Below are 22,436 nucleotides of genomic sequence, written 5' to 3'. Positions count from 1 at the left end.
GACAGGAAATCTATTATCCAGGCCTCCCCTGCCAAAGTTTCGTCCAGCAGCAGGAGGTCAGACTCGTGTCTGTAGCAGCAGCATCCATTTTGTGATGCGAAACTGGTCCCATGATATCCAGTACCACATCTTCCCATGGTAGGAATGGACAACCTATGGAACTCAATGGGGGAACTGAATATTTTCTGGGACTTGTCCGCACCCTCACACTCCATGCAAGACCTAACAAATCTTCCAATCCAATGTTTATTTTAGGCCACCAATACAAAGTTTTGACATTCCGTTTCGTGCTCGCTATACCAGCATGCCCCTCATGACAAAGCAAAATAATTTTACTCCTCATTTTGTAAAGCCGAATTTCCTGGTCACTTCTCACTACAAACATGCCTTCAACTCCTAACTCATCCCTGACTTCCCAGTACACCTTATCGCCCCAAGAAGTTATGCTTTAACATACTTCCCCCAACCATTTTCAATTTTGTCTTAACATTTTCTCCTCCTGCGCTTTCATCCACTGTTATTTTTGTAACCCTTTGATTTTGTTAAATATCCCAGCCACGCATAGATCATTCCATGGAAGAGCAGCACCTCCACATTTACTAATTTCTGCAGTTAAACCTTTCTTTCAGAGTCTGAACACTTTTCTTAGAATTTCACCATGGGATTCCTGGTTTTCCCCATAATCAAAATATCATCTTGGAAAAATGTCTTCTCCCAGAAAGCTGTGTCATGAGCCTTTGAGAGATCAATGCTAAAACGAACGCCATGCGTCAGAATTGGTAACAAGTAAATAGCGGGCAAAAGGCAGTAAGATATTTACACTCAGGATTCAAGACTTCCTGCTGATATACAGCAGATCCAATGTTGAAATACATTTAGCATTTGTGGTTAATGACAATATTTCATCAATGCGCAGCAATGGATATTGGTCCACAATGATGGTTATTTAGACCCCTCAAGTTAACACACAAGCGTACACACAATCTTCAATAGACTCATGCTTTTCCTGTTTCCTTTGAAAAAAGCATGTTTCATTATGGCTATGCATACAGTTGGTGAAAAATGCTCATCTAAATCCAATGGTGCTACTTTAAACACAATCAAATCGTCAGATCTTTCATGCCTTTGTAGTTGGTTATAGATTTGCAAGCCCTCCGGACCTCAACAATACATAAACATTCTTTTTTTTCTTTCAGGTGAAAAGATCCACTACAGTACTCTAAGTAGGCAATGTAATTTAAAAAGTACTCTTTCCATTCGACCCACTGTACAATTGGTTCCCCCGGTGAAGATAGAAATGCAGCACTAAATTTCTAAATGGGGGTGCCTCGGTGGTACACATACTGCTCAGTTTCCACTGTACTATAAAGTCTTATAGGCACGAGAAACTCATTTAGACAGACACAATACAGCTGATTTATGATGCCCCACACACACCTCACACACACAAATAAACAAGCATTTGCAATGCAATAGGTCTCGCAGTTACGCGAGTTTAAGCTATTGGCATTGTAAATGACAAGTCAGAAAAAAGAGAGGGACCTCTTAATAAAAATCATGGGATATAGGGTACTGCTACCAAGGCAAGAATTGATTCCCTTGACCCAAACTTGGTCTAGATACAATAGTCAAACAAACATATACACTATAGAACTTGTATTAAATAAATGATCATTTCCTGTTTATTAAAAAAAATTCAATAGCATCTTCATTCCATTATACAACAAACGTTAAAAACAAGTAGACCTAGTAACACTTAAAAAAAAAAAAACACAACAGTATCTCCTAGGAGATATGTCCCTTAATCTTTCACACAAACTTTTAAATATTCCAATTTATGACCAGCATAAAAAGAAGACAACACAAATATTTAGACGTAACCCCTTATCTAATATCTGTACATATCCATAGGAATTATAGGACCCCACAGTTGATGTTCTGATCCAATCCACATTCAACTAATTTGTATCCTTCCTTGAATTATGTTATTAGCTGCGTCAAGGCCTTTTATTTATGTTTTAAAAACGAAAACAAAAATAAAAGGTAATGTTGTTTGCAATGTCAATAGCTCAAACTGACGCATATTCGAGACCTATTGCATTGCAAATGCTTGTTCTTATATGCAACGTAGAACATTGCCTGTCCATTTCTTTATTATTTCTTAATCTCATCCTAGATAATGTATCCTAGATACTTTAAAGAGAGCTTCTCTGTGTATAATACATTCTTTGCAATTAGTATTTCACCAGAAGGCTGAACTCAGATTGAAATCAATGTTCTCTCTTGTCCCACAGAGTACATAAAACCTATGCAAAATAAATACGAAGGCGCTTGGTTGTCAACTTTCAGGACGTCCATGGACATCGGACTAGCCATGTCTTCAGGTGCAGTACTGTTAGTGAACTATGAAAGACGAAATGGACGGTTGTTTTCTATGTGTATTAAATATATATATTTTTATAATATCTTTTTATTAGGCACTCGGCAAAACAAAGACAATTAAGTACACCACAGCAGTCGTGCATAAAAATAGCAAGTGTATGCAATGCATCCCAACCCAGACAGCTTCTCTCCGGATGTTACAACACACTCCCACCCGAGGTAAATCTAATGCAGTATAGTTGGCAGAACCGGCTCCGAGGGCATTAATATGTATGTGTATATTTTGATGAAAATTGATTTTCTCCATCGTAAGATTTGAAAGTTGGATATTACGTTATTGCATTTTTCTTGACCAGGTCATTCATTTTCTTCCTTTATTTGTGAACAATTGTTGCAATTTCATTACAAAGGGCCATTTGTTTTTGAAGTTTAAGTATTCTAGAGAGTTAGATTGATTATTTACAAGTAGCATTTTGTTCATGTCAACTGCATGGAGATACAAAAATCTCAGGATGTTAAATGCGAAAATACAACAACATTGTTAACGAAAAATAGTGAGGAGTGAGACAAAGAATACAAGGATAGGAGCAATTCTAGCTAAAATTTTAAAATAAACTAATATTGTTATTAATTATGAAAATAAAATGGGGCCAAAGTTAAAAGATAATGTTAAAGTAATGAAGGAGGGTACAGTGTGGGCATAATCCCATAAAAAGTTCAAATAGCCCAAAGGTTTTTTTTGTTGTTTTTTTTAACAATGCAAGCAATAGGTATCGGGCATTAGTCACTCTGAGATGAATTACCCAAGATTTATCTGGGAGTGATTAATGCACCATGGAACTATGTTAAAATTTAAAACCATCCCTAAACCAGGTTTAATGAGCCAGCATCTAAGTACATTAGAAACTTACCAATTAAATATTGTGCACAACTGAAGCCTCTCTTGTCAGTGACTCTTGAACGTGTCTAAGCATTGTATGAGATTAGAGAGATCAGAAGGTAGAGGGAGATCTGGGTGATTAAATCTGGGCTTGAAGATCAATTCCTTTCAAGTGCCAAGAATACAGTAGGCTGACCGAATTCATGACCCACTGGAGACCTTTTCACTGAGGAAACGATGAACGGATTCTGTTTCCAGCATCCCATTCCCAGTGTAGTCTGCTACGGCTCTGCTTCCCCACAGTTTGCTCCATGGCCAGCAGACCCCAGACAACATATTGCCTGCTTGGCACTCAAGACGCGTGTAATTTATATCCCAGCACCCTCTACAGTCCCAGTGCTCGCCTGTCACTGGTCCACAATATCAGCAGGCATGCAAAGCGCAAAAGTGGGTCTTTGCCTGGCTGTTGGCCACCAGACAAAAGGAAGAACCATGCACCAAACGGGGGGCAAAGGGACATGGCTAAACGCCAATGGAGCAGGTCGTAAATTGCAGAGGTCCCACCTGGAAATCCCCCATTGTGTGACATCCTGAAATATAGTGGCCCCACGAAATACGCAGAGGTGCTGGGGAGCGCTATTATCCCTGTGGCGGACGGCGGAGACTTGATGCCTGGCCTGAGACGATGTGAGGCAGAGTGAAGAGCCGCTCATTTTGAGGCGCACAAATGGGCAGACGCTGAAGTGAAGAGAGGACCTGGGGACGAGTGAACCTGAAAGAGGGCGACACTTGGGGGCTAGGTGGCCGGCACCCCCTGAGCTGACAGAAAGTGGTGATCCGGAGAGAGCTACAGCGATATCCGGCCAGGCTTCTGTGAATGGCAGACTTACTGGGGACACAGCACGGCAGTGTGAAATTTCGGCTCCCATTAAAGACCCCCGCTGTGCCCATCTGAAAACGCTGGAGGGCCGCCCAACCTAGCGAGGAGCTACAGTATGGAGAGCGGCGGACCAAGAGGAACGCGGCCTGCACAGAGACCACAAGAGAAGCAACCCACTCGGGAGCTTGGAGAAAGGTGAAGGCTATAGAGGCGAGACTACCGCCTATGAAAGAGACCTGCCTGGGCTCTCGTAGTCGATAGGCTCCTGCAGTGCACTGAAGGAGCGAAATGGAGGCCCTGGTGCAGGAGAGAGAACAAGCCCGGGAGTGGTGCGCACACGCGCTAAAAGGAATTTATAAACAAAGCCTGCGAGTAGTGCGCGCTCGTGCATTACAAAGAATTTATGGAATGCAGCAGGCACAGTGCGGGCCGCTGCTCGCTCCCGTAAGATGGATGTCAGCACAAGCTTGAGTGCTTGAAAAGGTCAGACCAATTCCAAAAGGTCATCTCCTAGAGCAGCGCATGCGTGCGGCCTAGGCAAGACCTCAAAGGAGTATTTTAGATGCACTACAAAACAATATAAGAAAATGTGGAGACCGCTTAAGCCTGACCTCCTTTAATTATTGTGGTCGCAACTTGTTTGGCAGAACTTAATTGGCTTTTCCATATGCCTGACAAAAAAAAATGGAGACACAGCTAGACGGCCTAAGGTAGCCTAATGCTCTAGCATTCCGCACTGCCTTGACAACGTGCAGAACTCCTTGCCAACTGAAACGTTCTACCATTGGTTTCCCCTTCCCAACATAGACGAGATGGTTGGCACTTTGGAAGGCGCAAGATATTTCACTACTCTTGATCTAGCTTCCGCGTACCATCAGGTGGAGCTAGACAGTTCTTCTCAAGAACTGACCGCATTCATTACGCCCGTGGGTACTTTTAAATTTAAGAGAATGCCTTTTGGTCTTGTTTCTGCGGCCTCTGTATTTCAACGAATCATGTCAAAAATTTTAAGAGGATTGATTGGGGTTAAGTGTTATCAGGATGACCTACTGATTTATGGTGATAATATTCTCGAGTATGACAGTCGCGTGACTGCTGTATTGAAATGTTTAGATGGGGCTGGCATGACTCTAAAAAGGTCTAAATGCAAATTCAGAGTACAAGAAGTTAACTATTTAGGACACTGTATCACTGGGAATGGTGTTTTTCAAAAGAAAGAACTGGTTGAGTCTATTGACAAAGTGAAGGAACCTACTTGTAAAGATGAGCTTCTCTCCTTTTTAGGTATGGTTGAATTTTATGGTAAATTCATTACTAATTTTGCAGACAAAACTCACAATTTAAGGAGATTGATCGCGAAAAATGTTGTTTTTGACTGGTCAACAGAGTGCAGGGCTGAATTTATACGTATTAAGAAGGAGTTGAATAAAGCTCCTTCTCTCCATGCATTTGTTCCTGGTCTTCCTACTGTCTTGTTTACTGATGCAAGTGACAAAGGTCTAGGAGCTGTTTTGATTCAGAAGAAAAATGGGAAAGATTCTCTGAGTTGTTGTTCTTCTCGTTGTCTCAGAGGATCAGAGTATAATTACTCAGTAATAGAAAAGGAGTCTCTTGCAATTTTCTGGGCTTTAAAGAAGTTTAAGAATCTGATTTGGGGCACGAAAGTTTGTGTTTTGTCTGATCATAAGCCTTTAAAAGAGGTGTTTTCAAAAAAAGGACTAGACGCTATATCTTCAAGAATTAGAAAATGGATTGTTTCCTTGCAGGAGTAGGAGTTTGAGGTTCAATATATTCCTGGGGTAGCTAACAGGTCAGCAGATTGTTTATCTAGATTGGTTGACAATGATAATTTTGAAATGGATGATTCTTGTGAGCTTGATGAATACACGAATGTGTGTGAAGTGACAGATGGTGCAATAGATGAATCAGAATGGAGGTTGGAATTGGAGAAAAGTGAAGAGCTTTGTAAAGTCATTCTTTCCTTAAAAAATCATTCTCGTTTGAGTAAACCTTGGTTATTAGTTTCTGATGAGCTTTCTGTGAACGATGGTCTATTAACCCGTGGTACCAAACTTGTTCCTCCCTGTGGTCTAAGGAAAAAATTGTTGTCTCATGCTCATTGTGGTCACTTGGGAATAGTGAAAACGAAAGAGTTTCTTCGTATGCAATTCTGGTGGCCTGGCATGGATCTAGAAATTGAAAGAATGGTCAGGGAATGTGCTGATTGCTGCTCTAGTGCCAAGATTTTAAAAACTAAGCAGATGCCCATGGTCAAGAGAGTTTTACCAAACCATCCCTGGGATGAGGTTGCTATTGACATCCAGGGTCCATTGTCTGGGGTTTCTGATATGCCTTACCTTATTGTACTTATTGATCTCTATTCTAGATGGATAGAGGTTTGTGCGGTCAGGGAAATTACCTCTGATTCCATCATTAAGTTTTTAGAAGCTTTGTTCAATAAGGAAAGTTTTCCTAATAGCTTGTTATCTGACAATGGACCACAATTCTGTTCCTCTATGTTTGTTGACTTCTTAAAAAAATGTGGTATTGTTCATAAAAGGTGTTCCCTATACCATCCTGAAACTAATGGTGCCGTAGAAAGAGTTAATAAGACACTGAAAGAGTCAATTCAATTGGCTCGTTCTTCTGGCTTGAATTGGAGGACAGCTCTACAGGACAGAATTAATACTTATCGTTTTGCTCCTCATTCATCAACTGGGAGGTCCCCATTTGAATTGTTCAAAGGGAGGATTCCTAATACATTGTTATGTCCTGGGTGGATGTGTTTGAATAAAGGGCTAGTTAATAATGACATTGGTGAGTGGAGAACCAGAGAGTTACTTAAACAATCTGCTCGTAAGGTTTACTTTGACCAAAAGAAAAGTGTGGGTTCTCAGGAAGTCAAAGTGGGTGATTTTGTCAAAATAAAGACTCCGGTAGGACGCAAACCGTGGTCGAAGTATACTGACATTAGAGCTGTTGTTAAGATTTTCAAGAGTGCTATTAAGACAGAAGATGGGAGAATTTGGAATAAGAGTCGTGTAGTTGTTGTTAATCCAAAATTGTCTCTTTCAGGTGACTATCTATAATGATGGTACGTGCAGAAACTTTCATCTTGCTTCTAACTCTTCCTTTGACAGGTCCTTCTCTTCTTTCAAAAGGTGTCAAAGAACTCGTAGAGCTCCTTGTTATTTGAAAGACTATGTTTGAGTATATTCTTTTAACTGTATCTCATGGAATTCTTTGTGTTTCTGACCTGTTTGTATTGGCTTAGATTGTATTTATTTGATAGTATGTTTTTTCTTCGTTCTTTCACTTGTTTTAATGAAAGGAAGGGAGATGTGTGATGTTCTCTCCCTTTCCCCTTTAAGACCTGTGTGTCTTCATCTATGTTCTTAGATTTCAGAACCGTACACATGGATTCCTGATAAGAATCCTGGTGCTTGTCAGTTGCTCTTGGTTGTTTATGGATAAGGTTTAATAAACCCACCTTACTACTTTATCAACGTTTTATTCTTTATTTCAACAACTTTATAGCGACCTTCTGCACCGGGCTCTTCACGTAGTGCTGCAAATGCATACCACAACGTAAAACGCTGAGCTTTTCATGCAGGACGCAGCAACTTTTAAAATCACTTGCTGAACTTGTGTTACTCTCAGTGTAAAGGTTGCACACCGTGGCTACCACCACATTGGAATTTTTACACAGAATGCTGCAACTTTTGAAACTTAGGTTAACGCAGTGCCCAATTGCAAGGGTGCAAATGAAGAATCTTACAAGCCGCTAGACTTCAATATTTAGATGTGGTCGTAAATACAGCGTGGTGGGTTTACAAGTAGCAGAGACAGTCCCACCAGGCAATAGAAGGCATTTCCAGGTTCACCATAGCTGTTCACCATCCAGATCTACAATCTATGGCAGGACCCGAGGCTCAGATTATGCTTCACAATCTTCACTACTGATTAACAGCAGCCAATGAAAAAAAAACTGGGATAAAAACATTAAACACCACATGTCCCATGAGGCTTTGAACCATACCCCTTTCATTAACCAATCAAAGCAGTCCATAGTCTTACAAAATAGCGAGGCACCAACTTACTGCCCATTTCTTTGCTTCTCCGCAGTCAAGAAAAGTGCCTCGTTATTTTGCATATCATTCTGGTTGTCATAAATGTTTCTTGCATTTTCATGGTTATTGATTAATGATTCATAGCAACTGTTTTTCTTGCAATGCAGCGTTCGCTCCTGGCGTGCTCGCGTGTTAAAACTATAGTCCCCTTACTTTATCAGCGAGTGTTGCGCTGTTCATTATTTGCGTAGTATCTGTGTTTTTATACCCGTAAATTAGGTGAATTTATTTGTTTTGCCCAGGCGTCCGTGCTGCTGCGGTTCACGCTCCTCGTGCTACTGCTAGGGAGTGGCCCCTCCCTGGGATTGAGGTCGCGTAGAGAGCCCAATTGGGCTGGTTGCGCGTTCCTCTCAGGAGCCTGCACATGTCAGTGCATGCGATTGCAGACTCCCGACACACACTGGATGATGCCTTTGCCCGGGTTTGTATAATGGAGGGAGTGAAGCCTTTGCAGTCTTGTGCCGGTACCGGGCCTTATTGATCAGCTTTTTCCTGGGCAATTTTTTTCCGCAGTCAGGTCTATAATATAAATTCTGTTGTATTAACAGCCTTAATTTTTTTAACTCTTCACTGGCTAATTAGGCAAGAAGGGCTTTCGCAAATCCTATTACTACAGTGTTTTTGCTACCTTCTAGCATCCCTGCCCCAGCCTTTTGCTCTCTTCTGACGCCCTGTTTCCTGAGCTGATCAGGGTTGTAGAATTGGCTTTCCATTGGAGAATTTTGACAGGAATATATTATATTCATTAAGATGTCGGACTGTGAAGTCTATGAACAAGAATTAGCTGCATATGGGCCTGTAGAAGATGAAGACTATTACTATGATGAAAATACGGAGACCCTCATTGATAAAACTTGAGATAAAAAAATTGGACAAGACTCTATCCTTCGCCCTCCTGCCTATCTCACTCTGCCTTGACTAATTGGTAGGTACTAGTCAGGGTATCCCGCCTGGTAATCCCTCCCCAACTCCTCCCCACCACCCTCTGAGCCTCCAGGTCCCTCTTGGCCCATTGTTAAAATTTACACCAAGGTTACACAAAAAGCCAAAGATCACAACACAATGGATCCGCTGGCCCCTTCGCCTCCGCCTTTCCCCTCTAATCCCATCCCAGACCGATACAGAAACTGATACAGACTCCTCACAGGAATCACGCCCACGCAAGCGCACCAAGAAACGCAAATACTCTCTTTCCCCTGTTACTCCATCTCCCTTCACTTTTGACCCTTCTAGTATAGTCCATCCTAGATCTTCAGAATGGTTCCCAGCCCCGGCGGAGGAGGAATATATGCAGACGAATCTGCGTAAGAGCTTCGACAAGGAAGTTAGATCCCGACTTAAATCAGAATGCCCCGTCCAGACCCTCCCAACAAAACAGCACAGACTTCAGAACTAGATACCTCTATGCAAACCTTTCCCAAGAAATACCGGAAAGATCCCAAGAAAGGTACAGATATAGCTCTCAGAGCCTGCCAAGATAGGTTACTCGATGTCTCTGGTCCACTGGCAAAGATACTGGAATTGGCTCTGCAAGCACAGGAAACTGGTGTAGCCATCCAACCGGAAGCCCTAGCTGGATGGACTCAAAGAGCAATGTGCCTTCTTGGCCATGGAACTGCGCACTTTCTTCCAAGAGACACAAGTCATCCTTTTGAGGATTGACCCGCAGCTAGCAGAACTGGCCTCAGCCAAGCCGGGTCCACTAGTGGAAGGTCAACTCTTTGGCGAGTGGTTTGTGAAGGATATCGCAAAATTCGTAAACACCTTCACATCCCTTGACAAATCTCAGTCCTCCCTCAAAAGAGTATCCATCCCCTCTCTGGTAGGGCCGGTAGTGGCAGAGGATGCTCGACCGGCCGCTACAACCAGCAAAGTCCTCAACGTGGCTTTGTCCGCAGAGGCTATACCCAAGAACTAGATCAGGCCGGATGCTACCCCACCAGATCTCGGGCTTCCCGCTGCCATTACAACAAAGGGATCAATCGAGGTTTCAGACACAATGACGCCCATTCTTCAGGTAACAATTCCTTTTCTCCCTTATATTCCCTTGGGGGGCAGATTGATGCATTTTGTACACAATAGGGCAAAGATCACTTCAACTGCATGGATCATGAACACTGTTCAAGACGTATCAAATAGAGTAAGTCGGTTTCCTACAAAACAGGCTCTTCTACTCCTCTCCCTTTTTCCCTTCAAGAGCAGTCTTTTATAGACTCCGAACTACTAGAACGTTAGACAAAGCAGGCTATTGCTACAGGAACCTTCATACCAGGAGGCTTTTGCAGCAACGTCTTCTTGGTGCAAAAGAAAGGAGGAGGCCAGAGATTAGTGTTAAGTCTCAGAAAATACAACCCCTTGTAATTTACAGACATTTTAAGATCGAAGGCATCCACCTTTTAAGAGATTGTCTGTTAGAAAACGATTGGATGGTGCGTTCAGACCAAAAGAAGCCTATCTGACAGTTCCAATTTTTCCTCCGCACCAATGATACCTCCAATTTCAATGGAAAGGACAGTGGCTCCAATACCAATACCTACCCTTCTGCCTCTCATCAGCTCCCTGGGTGTTCACCAAGTTGTTGAAACCGGTGGGGACTTGTCTTCAGAAGATGGCAGTTTGCATGATCATCTACCTAGACGACATGCTTCTGTTGACACAGGATCAAAATCGGCTACAGTGGACTATGTCTCTGCTACAAGAGCTGGCTTTTGTAATAAATCTCAAAATATCCATGAGGATCCCTCTCAACAGGTGGACTTCTTGGGCTTTCAGATCAACTTGGTGACTGCTCAATTGCTCCTCCCTCCAAACAAGATCAAATCCATCAAAAGGGAAATCTGAACAACATTATCGAGAGAGATGGTTTCTTTGAGGTCCCTGGCGAGGATTGTGGGCCTTCTGGCATCCTTGATCCAGGCGATATTCCCTGATCTTCTCCAACGCCTCAAGAATCATTATCTTCAATAGAATTTCAGTTATGATCACTTGATTGCTCCGTCACCCGAAGCTCAAAAAGAACTGCAATTGTGGTTAACACATATGGAGGCTTGGAATGGCAAGGCCATTTTCGGAGGGTCTACCGATGTAGTTATCGAAGCAGACACCAGGGCGCAGGTCGCTGGGGCGCAAGATGCGGAGACTTCGCTGCAGGTGGCCACTGGTCAGCAGAAGAACTGAAATTGCACATCAATTGTGTCTAGAGTTATTGGCGGGCTTGTTTGCCATCAAGTCGATCTCCCCAATAAAGAGCAATTGTTGCATCCTTCTCAGGATGGACAATGTGTCAGCTGTGAGGTACATACATCGCCTAGGAGGGATGAGATATTGTCTGTTGGCTAACATTGCTAGAGATTACTGGCATTTCTGCCTAACACAGAAGGTCTCAATAATAGCAGAATACATCCCCGGCAAAGACAATCTAGTTGCAGATTGGAACTCCAGGTTTCCTGACAGACTTCAGCAACTGGAAGCTCCATCCTGCCTTGTGTCAAGAGATCATGAATATTCACGGCCCATGTAGGATGGACCTGTTTGCCTCCTGTTTCAACACCAAACTTCCCTGCTTCTACAGCTGGAGACCGGACCCAATGGCAATGAGAACGGATGCTTTTCTTCATCAGTGGGGACCTCAGAGGAATTACGCTTTTCATCCCTTTGCATTGATCCCCAGAGTCGCGGCTCAGGTCAGTCGTCAGTCAGCATCATTGGTGTTAGTTACACCTCTGTGGAAGGCACAATTGTGGTTTCCAACTCTCTTGGAGTTGTCATTGGATCTGCCCATTCAACTTCCACAATTACTCCAGGCCCCAGTGGGCTCCCCACATCCATTGGTCCTTCAAGATCAACTGATACTCATGGTTTGGATGCTTTCGGGAGACATGAACTAATTGAAGGCCTTTCATTGACGGCTGCTGAGTTTATACAACAGGCTTGGGCTCCTTCCACCCGTAAAAGATATTCAGCGGCACGGAAACGCTGTATGGGTTGGTGCCTTCAACTGCAGGTGGATCCCATGGGATAAGATTTGAAAGAGATTTTAAACTTTTTGTCAGAATATGCGGAATCAGGATTATGCTACAGATCTGTTAACAAATTTAGATCTGCGTTGTCTGCTGGACATGACCACATAGATTGAAAGCTGGTTGGGATCCATCGGATGATATTTAAGTTAATGAAAAGTATAAGGGTCACTTGTCCACCGAGACCCAGATACAATAAGTTATGGGATGTGTCTGATGTTCTCTCATTATTGGAATCTTGGCTTGACAATAAAGATGTATCATTAACACCTTAGCTGCGTGTAAACATCCCTCCCCAGTGCTGCGCTGTCCATTGGAACCAGTGCTGAATGGACGTCCAATGGTCGTGCGCAGCACTGGGGAGGTAGCGCTGCTGACGACCGTTGGCCGTCAGCAGCACTTAAGGGGTTAAAGGAAATATCAGCTAAGCTTACCATGCTCTTATGTCTCATTTCTTGTTGTGGAGTTTCTGATGTACATGCCTTAGAACTAGCAGGGGTAGAATTTTTTCCTAGGTTGTATCATTCATTATATCTAGAAGAAGAACTAAAACAACGTCTCGTTCTGTTGATTATCCTGCCTTTCCTCATAATGATAAATGTGTGATAAAATGCTTAAAAAGTTATGACGAAACGTACTTTAGCTCACAGAACCGATCCTTTAGGACCTTTGCTATAGTCAATGCAGAAGCATCTCCGCTCTGTATCGGCGGCCACCTTGGCTCGTTGGGTCAGATTGGATATGGCTGAGGCCGGTACTGATGTATCTGTGTATGGCGCTCATTCTGCGTGAGGCGCTATGGCCTCTAAGGCTTTTATTATGGGATCCAGATTAGAAGATATTCTTAAGGCAGCGGACTGGTCATCCGATTCAATGTTTAAAATGTTTTATTATAAACCAATTGTGCATGTTTCTTCTGTGGTTGTTGGTCAGCTTTGAACCTGCATAATCTGAGCCTCTGGTCCTGCCATAGAATACATTTTCCAGCAATTGCAACAAGAATTTTAGACACTGAGGCAAGGATTATCCCACCCGTTGGAGCAGCTAAGAGTTGTATTACAACTGTCATGATGTCGTACGTTGTATTGCAACATGTTTTTCTTCCCTCCCTAGAATTCGAAACGTCTTTAATTCTGTGGTTTTCAAACTCGTTTCTGATTTCAGGAACGGATTCCAAACAGAACTGAATATGGAATTTCTTCTAGCTACAAGTTCTACGCTGATAATGAATAGAGTTGTCTCGGCAGAGACCTGTTATTTGGAATTGCTCTCCGTTGAGAGCTGGAACTGTATCCTGCTTTGAAAAGCACTATGGAAAAGACTGCTTGTTGAAAAGAGGCAGTTAGATGGTGCCTCGCTATTTTGTAAGACTTTGGACTGCTCAGATTGGTTAATGTAAGAGGTGTGGTTCAAAGCCTTGTGAGACATGCAGTGTTTAATGTTAGTTTTGTTTTTTAACTGTTTTTTCATTGGCTGCTGTTTATGTGTCTCAATCTTTACTACTCATTATCATCCCCTCCCTGTCCTTAATAGAATCTAAAATTCTTGTTGCGAATGATGGAAAAGTTTGTATTCTACATTCTATAGGACTACCACAATTCTTCCTACTTAAATATACCCATTACAACACAATTTTATAAATATTTGTGAGGTATCATTTAAAACATTATAGAATGTAAGACACCTATTTTAATAGTGACGGTTCTAAGTATGGAAGGAATACTTTCGGAAGTAGTCAAAAGAGGTGACAAAAAGATACTACAGGAAGCGTTGGTCCAATGGTGAGAAAATTAGACATACTTTTAAAGGCAGCATGGTTCAGGTGTGGCAGAAATAAACCATGTGGTTGTGTAAAGACAAAGTAACACGTTGTGTCTCTAGTGGAGCACTAGAGACATCCCCTAGGGCACTCCTTTATCTCCTCCCTTGTAATCAGAGGATTCCACAAAATTAGTGTTTCTTCACTTTTGATATTTTATTGGATGTTTTCAATGTTTTGACTTGAATTCAACCATTCATTATTCTCTCAAAATTTCAACATCAGTGACAAAATGTTCTTAATATTCCAATGCATTTCGGGCGGTATCATTACGCCCTTCATCAGGGAATCAATACTATGAAAAAAACAGAAATGTGAAGAAAACGTCACTATCTAAATAAATGTGATGTGTCTTATCAGTACAAAACATCATAAATAAAAGGATAACTGTGCATTCCTAAATAGGAGAATGAAAACGTCTACATATGGGTACAATATAATGAAAGGCAATTGTCCTTATCAGGTTGCATGCATACACTCACGTGTCACTTTTCTTCTCTTTGGAGGGTATGTCTGGAAAAATATTGTAAAATAAACGAGTGTAAACTTAGTGTTCTAATAGCACTGTTCTTAAAGATTCAATACTGGCATAACCGGTCGTTCTCAGAACACACTGACCTCATTGTCACAATCTCGGCGTGTAGTTCAGCAAAAACCTCTCCGACTCCATTATCAAAACGGTTGCCCGGGATACGAACAAGCTAAAATACTATTCGACGTTGCTCCGCTCACGTGACTCGGAGCGCATCTCAAAGCCAGAGCTCAATGTCGGCTCGGCAACATCCACTACATTATTCTTAGTGGTGAAGTCAATGTTCCAATCCTAGTTGGTGCTACATAACGTTCAAACGTTATTAAAGCTTACACATGTTAAAACTTTTAAATAAAAACGGGAAAAAATAGGAAAAAATATATAAGCGTCCCTACTGGGATTCGAACCTCATATGCCCTGCAAAACACATCTACCCTCGATCGCGGTGTGCTATCGTAGAACTTAACAGTGAGAGCCAAAAAAAACAGACAGGTGGAGAAAAAAGTGAAATAAACATACACTGCATAATCAATTATTAAACAGTAAACTATAACAAAGTGAACATCACAGTATATAGTATCACAGGAGTCCAGTCCCGGGTGGGGACAGTCAGGCATACAGTGATGCCCGTTCAATTAGAGGTAACAAGACAGTTCGCTCCGTTCATTGAGCCCATTAGGGCTTTGCGTGCACAATTTATGTATCCAGTAGTTCTCACGTTGTAGTAGGTGTTTAGTATTGTCTCTTCCTTCTATTTTTTCTGCTGTTTCCAACACCATGTATTGTAATTGTGAGATGTTATGTTTTGCCTCAGTGAAGTGGGCAGCTACGGTGGACTTTACACTTTTGAGCCTAATGTTCGATTTATGTTCCGTCAATCGTGTTCTAATGCTTCTTTCCGTTTTACCCACATATAGTTTTCCGCACGGGCATTTCAGTGCGTAAATGACATTTTTGGTGTTGCATGTGGCGTTAACATGGACTTTGATGTTATATCCCTTCATCGGATGATTAATGGAATTTCCTTTAATGATGTTGTTGCAGCTTCCACAACTTAGACAGGGTTTAGTTCCTTTGAATGATTTGATTTGGGGTTTGCGTTGCTTGAGGATTTCCCCCATGTTTTGAGCTCTAGTATGTGCGAATATTGGAACTTGATCAAAGTCATGTTGGAAATCAGGTTCTGACCTCAGCATATTCCAGTGTTTGGTGATGATTCTTTTAAAGTTATGACTTTGGGTGGAAAATTTCGACACCGCTACTATACGAGCTTCCTCATGCTTTTCTGACGGTTTTAGTAGATCCTTTCTATCCATTACATCCACTTTTTTCCTCGCTTTGTCTATCACCTCAGTTGGATACCCTCTATTTGCAAATCTTGTGGCCATTTCATCCAAAGAAGTTTTCGCCTGTGTGCTGTCCGATGTTATTCTCTTGACTCTTGTCATTTGTGAATAAGGCAAATGTTGTTTTAGGCTTGGTTGGTGGAAGCTGGTGTAATGTAACATGTTATTCCTGTCCGTTTCCTTTCGGTATATTGTTGTTTCAAAGCCTTTGTTAGTTAAGTTGATTCTCATGTCCAAAAATGTTATCGACGACTCTGATGTTTCCCAAGTTAGTTGTATGCGGCTATCTTCCTGATTGAATTCACATAGTGCTGTTTCAAGTACTGTTTTGGAAGATTTCCATAAGATGAAAATATCATCTATATAGCGGACCATGAATTTTAAATTGTCCTTCCAGATCGGTTTAGAGAACATGTTGAGTTCTTCATAGCTTTGCATAAAAATATTAGCGTACACCGGGGCCGCCGAATTTCCCATGGCTGTTCCTGTCAGTTGTTGATACCATTGTTCGCCATATTTGAAGTAACTTTGGTGTAACGTGAATGTCATTAGTTCCATAAGGAAAACCTGAAAATCCTGTTTCAGATCTGTGTTTACTAGAGCTCTTTCAACAGCTTCCAATCCAAGGTTATGCGGTATTGAGGTGTACAGCGACCGTACGTCTGCTGTGCACATAAGCAATTTTTCACTCAGTTCAAAATGAATTTCATCCAATTTTTTTAAAAAGTCAGTTGAATCTTTGACAAATGTCCTCATGTTTCTTACATGAGGACATTTGTCAAAGATTCAACTGACTTTTTAAAAAAATTGGATGAAATTCATTTTGAACTGAGTGAAAAATTGCTTATGTGCACAGCAGACGTACGGTCGCTGTACACCTCAATACCGCATAACCTTGGATTGGAAGCTGTTGAAAGAGCTCTAGTAAACACAGATCTGAAACAGGATTTTCAGGTTTTCCTTATGGAACTAATGACATTCACGTTACACCAAAGTTACTTCAAATATGGCGAACAATGGTATCAACAACTGACAGGAACAGCCATGGGAAATTCGGCGGCCCCGGTGTACGCTAATATTTTTATGCAAAGCTATGAAGAACTCAACATGTTCTCTAAACCGATCTGGAAGGACAATTTAAAATTCATGGTCCGCTATATAGATGATATTTTCATCTTATGGAAATCTTCCAAAACAGTACTTGAAACAGCACTATGTGAATTCAATCAGGAAGATAGCCGCATACAACTAACTTGGGAAACATCAGAGTCGTCGATAACATTTTTGGACATGAGAATCAACTTAACTAACAAAGGCTTTGAAACAACAATATACCGAAAGGAAACGGACAGGAATAACATGTTACATTACACCAGCTTCCACCAACCAAGCCTAAAACAACATTTGCCTTATTCACAAATGACAAGAGTCAAGAGAATAACATCGGACAGCACACAGGCGAAAACTTCTTTGGATGAAATGGCCACAAGATTTGCAAATAGAGGGTATCCAACTGAGGTGATAGACAAAGCGAGGAAAAAAGTGGATGTAATGGATAGAAAGGATCTACTAAAACCGTCAGAAAAGCATGAGGAAGCTCGTATAGTAGCGGTGTCGAAATTTTCCACCCAAAGTCATAACTTTAAAAGAATCATCACCAAACACTGGAATATGCTGAGGTCAGAACCTGATTTCCAACATGACTTTGATCAAGTTCCAATATTCGCACATACTAGAGCTCAAAACATGGGGGAAATCCTCAAGCAACGCAAACCCCAAATCAAATCATTCAAAGGAACTAAACCCTGTCTAAGTTGTGGAAGCTGCAACAACATCATTAAAGGAAATTCCATTAATCATCCGATGAAGGGATATAACATCAAAGTCCATGTTAACGCCACATGCAACACCAAAAATGTCATTTACGCACTGAAATGCCCGTGCGGAAAACTATATGTGGGTAAAACGGAAAGAAGCATTAGAACACGATTGACGGAACATAAATCGAACATTAGGCTCAAAAGTGTAAAGTCCACCGTAGCTGCCCACTTCACTGAGGCAAAACATAACATCTCACAATTACAATACATGGTGTTGGAAACAGCAGAAAAAATAGAAGGAAGAGACAATACTAAACACCTACTACAACGTGAGAACTACTGGATACATAAATTGTGCACGCAAAGCCCTAATGGGCTCAATGAACGGAGCGAACTGTCTTGTTACCTCTAATTGAACGGGCATCACTGTATGCCTGACTGTCCCCACCCGGGACTGGACTCCTGTGATACTATATACTGTGATGTTCACTTTGTTATAGTTTACTGTTTAATAATTGATTATGCAGTGTATGTTTATTTCACTTTTTTCTCCACCTGTCTGTTTTTTTTGGCTCTCACTGTTAAGTTCTACGATAGCACACCGCGATCGAGGGTAGATGTGTTTTGCAGGGCATATGAGGTTCGAATCCCAGTAGGGACGCTTATATATTTTTTCCTATTTTTTCCCGTTTTTATTTAAAAGTTTTAACATGTGTAAGCTTTAATAACGTTTGAACGTTATGTAGCACCAACTAGGATTGGAACATTGACTTCACCACTAAGAATAATGTAGTGGATGTTGCCGAGCCGACATTGAGCTCTGGCTTTGAGATGCGCTCCGAGTCACGTGAGCGGAGCAACGTCGAATAGTATTTTAGCTTGTTCGTATCCCGGGCAACCGTTTTGATAATGGAGTCGGAGAGGTTTTTGCTGAACTACACGCCGAGATTGTGACAATGAGGTCAGTGTGTTCTGAGAACGACCGGTTATGCCAGTATTGAATCTTTAAGAACAGTGCTATTAGAACACTAAGTTTACACTCGTTTATTTTACAATATTTTTCCAGACATACCCTCCAAAGAGAAGAAAAGTGACACGTGAGTGTATGCATGCAACCTGATAAGGACAATTGCCTTTCATTATATTGTACCCATATGTAGACGTTTTCATTCTCCTATTTAGGAATGCACAGTTATCCTTTTATTTATGATGTTTTGTACTGATAAGACACATCACATTTATTTAGATAGTGACGTTTTCTTCACATTTCTGTTTTTTTCATAGTATTGATTCCCTGATGAAGGGCGTAATGATACCGCCCGAAATGCATTGGAATATTAAGAACATTTTGTCACTGATGTTGAAATTTTGAGAGAATAATGAATGGTTGAATTCAAGTCAAAACATTGAAAACATCCAATAAAATATCAAAAGTGAAGAAACACTAATTTTGTGGAATCCTCTGATTACAAGGGAGGAGATAAAGGAGTGCCCTAGGGGATGTCTCTAGTGCTCCACTAGAGACACAACGTGTTACTTTGTCTATCAGGCGCCCAGGGACGTTGGCCGCCACCCACGGAGCACCCAAAAAGGAACGAACAGTGTCATACACAGGTTGTGCACTCATTCCACAACACAGATGTTGTGTAAAGACAGACACCATAATTGGCATAGGTGCTAAAAGGAGAGACCGGCACAATATTCAGCATTGACTCATGGGGTGAACTACGGCCAAACAGAACTGGCCAAGTCGATGACGGCAGGTTCAGAGGCAGAAATACTATATGTAAACATCAGTCCAATGGTTATAAGTAGCCAGAGGTAAGGCGGTGAGATAAAGACAGGCTCTTAAGACAGCAGTGAGACAGAAAGTGCTTGTCCCACAGAAAGGACACGTAGGCTGACAAGAAGAGACAGGTGACAAAAAGATAAGTAAATGAACAAATAGGAACAACCGTGTACCGACTAAGAGTGTATGCCTGTCTATGCAAATACATTGTCACCAGCTGTCCACACGAGAAGTGCAGGGTGTTCGGTGACCAAGATTTGTCGATTGTGACCAGTAAAATTCTTGGTTAGCGCCGCCACGTGAAGCGGAACCCCATTAGAAGAAAATACGTTTTGTTATGTCATTTCTGGCACTCGCCTAGCAAATCGCTTACGCCTTCCGGTGCCCAGTCTGACAGCCACCCAATGGTAAACTAGTACCACCCCTGCCCACAACTTGTAAACAAGAACCGCCTTACCACTCTTGTCATTTGCCGTATTGCCTGCCTATTCGTGGTAAATACGCACACACTACTGGTTCAAAATAAGCGAGCACCCCCAACCTATCGGTACCCACGTATCCGTTGTAAACAAATGCCCCTTGCCCACAACAATTGGCCTCTGCCATTCGCAGCCCTTTGTCTCTTGCTGTCCACTCATGCCGCTCCGCTCACCAGCAGCAAAAAGCGTCTCATCTCTGCTACCCAGGACCCCGACTCACCTTCAACGTCAGACCCCTAGCTGTGGCCTGACGGATTGTGTGCGCGGATGGCTTTGCAGCTGGTGCTACCGAGAGTTCAATTGTTCAGTATCCTCCGGTTTCAGCCTTATGGAACTCGGAGCGCAGGCTCCTTTGACTTCCGGGGTCGCGGCGGATCTTCTGGGCTCAACTGTGTTAGCGGGGTAATGTGTTTGGTCCTGGGGGACCCGGCTTGTCATTGCACCTAAAGTCTGCGTGTGCTCTGCTGCCCCCTCCTGCGGCTCTCTCTTCTCTGTTGACAACAGATCCCGGGGTTGCTCAGTGGAGAGGTCTGGGTTTCCACTGTTGGGTAATATTTTGGTATCCCAGGAAAACGTGTACCTCCTAGTCTCCAGCTATCTTCAGACCTCTGCCCTATTGGACAGCTCGGACGGGTTTCTGTAGGCCCGCCCACCTAAGGAGTGGTAAGCTTAGGCAGAAGCAGACAGAAGCAGCTGAGCTCCGAGCAGAGTAACCGCTGCAATAGAAGCCTTTGACTTTCCTATTCGGGTCCTTCAACCAGGATGTTGTAATTGTGTTTACGCTGGAAACACTTTACGTTGCCCTCAGCTTTGACTTCAATCATGCACCTACCCCCCTAAAGCCAGGTTAAAAAATGCATACATATAAAATAAATGTGCAAAGTAAACGAAGACTTCGAGTGCGAAGGGAAAAGAAAGTACGAGTGCAAGAAGTCAGGGAAATAAACTCAACGTAAAGACACGGAAATAGAGGGAAACGAGGGCTGTGACATAAATGAAACAAGCATTTCAAAGCAAACAGGTCTCGCCCTTGGGAACTGTTTACTTTGCGAATGGGTCTGCTGTTAACAAAGTTAAAAACAAGCATTGGCATAGCCAATAGGTCTCTCCTTTGGGACCTTATAAGTGTTTAGCCATGCAACAATTGATGTTGTTGCACCAAGGATATTGTGCTGTGTGGTGTAGCGCTCTAGTGTTCCCATCACGTGTTGTGACGGGGAATGCTGGGAGTGCTGGCGGCCATGTCAGAGAGCCGCGAGTGATAGAGAGTGCAGTTGTTCTCGGCGCTGTCGTGTCTTCAACCCAATAACGACAGACACGATATAGACATTTACCACAGAGCTTTATTATCTGCTTCTTGGTCGGTCCCTGTCCCTACTCTAACTGTCCCTTTCCTGTCTCCGCTACTCCTCTTCCTCTGGCCCCCTAGCTCCGCAACTCCCAACTACTAGAATGCATCACAATATTACATCTCCCCTCTTGTTAACAAAATGAACTTAGCGTCCAACATATTTATAGTTCCTCGATCAGCCACACGGGTCCGCGGGCCGTTCGTTTGAGCTATGGAGACACATCTCAGCTTCCGTTGTGTGGCTTTTGTCAAAGATGAAAAATTAAGTTGGCCACTTGCTGAATGACAATATTGAATTGAACTGCAGTTTATATTAATTTCTGTCTGTAACCTGCTTGCAAATGAACAGATCCCACTAGTTTTAATGAAATGATTACTCCATGGTGCACGGCTGGTGCACAGAGGGTTAAATTAAGTTGTCTGAAATTCAGCTGAAACCAGAAAAGAAAGGCAGATGAGCCTGTGCGTGCCCATTCTGTTGAAGCTCCAAATTGTTTAATGATTCACTAGCTTTCACCTATGTACCAGAGACAGTTCAGTCAGTTCAGCGAGCTTTTTCCAGGAATTGCTCGCTGACCTAGAATATGACAAGTTTAGCCTGTCCTTGCCTTGTTGTCCTAAAGAGGCAAAGTGTGTGCCCAGCACAGATAGCAAGTGCGTCATTGTGTGGGAAAGCAGAAAACACGGGCCACTGCTGATAAGTAGATCAACATTGTATATGAACATTTCAAGATAACCGACTAAGGCAAGGCTGACACGGGCCTCTGCCGATAAGTAGATCAACATTTAATGTGTACATTTCAAGATAACCGGCCAAGGCAAGGCTGAAAAGACACGAGATGGTGGTTTAAAGATTAACCTGTAGCTGCATGGTCAGATGTGTCGCAAATAATGTAAAATGTGAACGTAGACATATTTTTGAAATACACCTTGATACTGTAATGTACACGTGGATCTAATTCTAGCATGGTCACACCATGATGTAATAGTTAATGAATAACCTGTCAAG

The 22,436-nt window shown here is 42.3% G+C and overlaps 1 protein-coding gene across 1 annotated transcript in view; it reads right to left on the bottom strand.

Moving 5' to 3' along the window:
• Positions 1 to 20,698, bottom strand: part of ATG9B (autophagy related 9B) — a 336,653-nt gene extending 315,955 nt beyond the window's left edge. The window contains exon 1 of the mRNA XM_086940924.1: positions 20,297 to 20,698. The gene's annotated coding sequence lies outside the window, so the exon portion shown is untranslated. The remainder of the gene's footprint in view (positions 1 to 20,296) is intronic.
• Positions 20,699 to 22,436: the final 1,738 nt, after the last annotated feature.

This window comes from Lissotriton vulgaris, chromosome 10 (assembly GCF_964263255.1).
Source record: "Lissotriton vulgaris chromosome 10, aLisVul1.2, whole genome shotgun sequence".
In the NCBI taxonomy this organism is placed as follows: Eukaryota; Metazoa; Chordata; class Amphibia; order Caudata; family Salamandridae; genus Lissotriton; species Lissotriton vulgaris.
The sequence above is the reverse complement of the archived record's forward strand: the minus strand, read 5'-3'. Positions and strand labels throughout refer to the sequence as shown.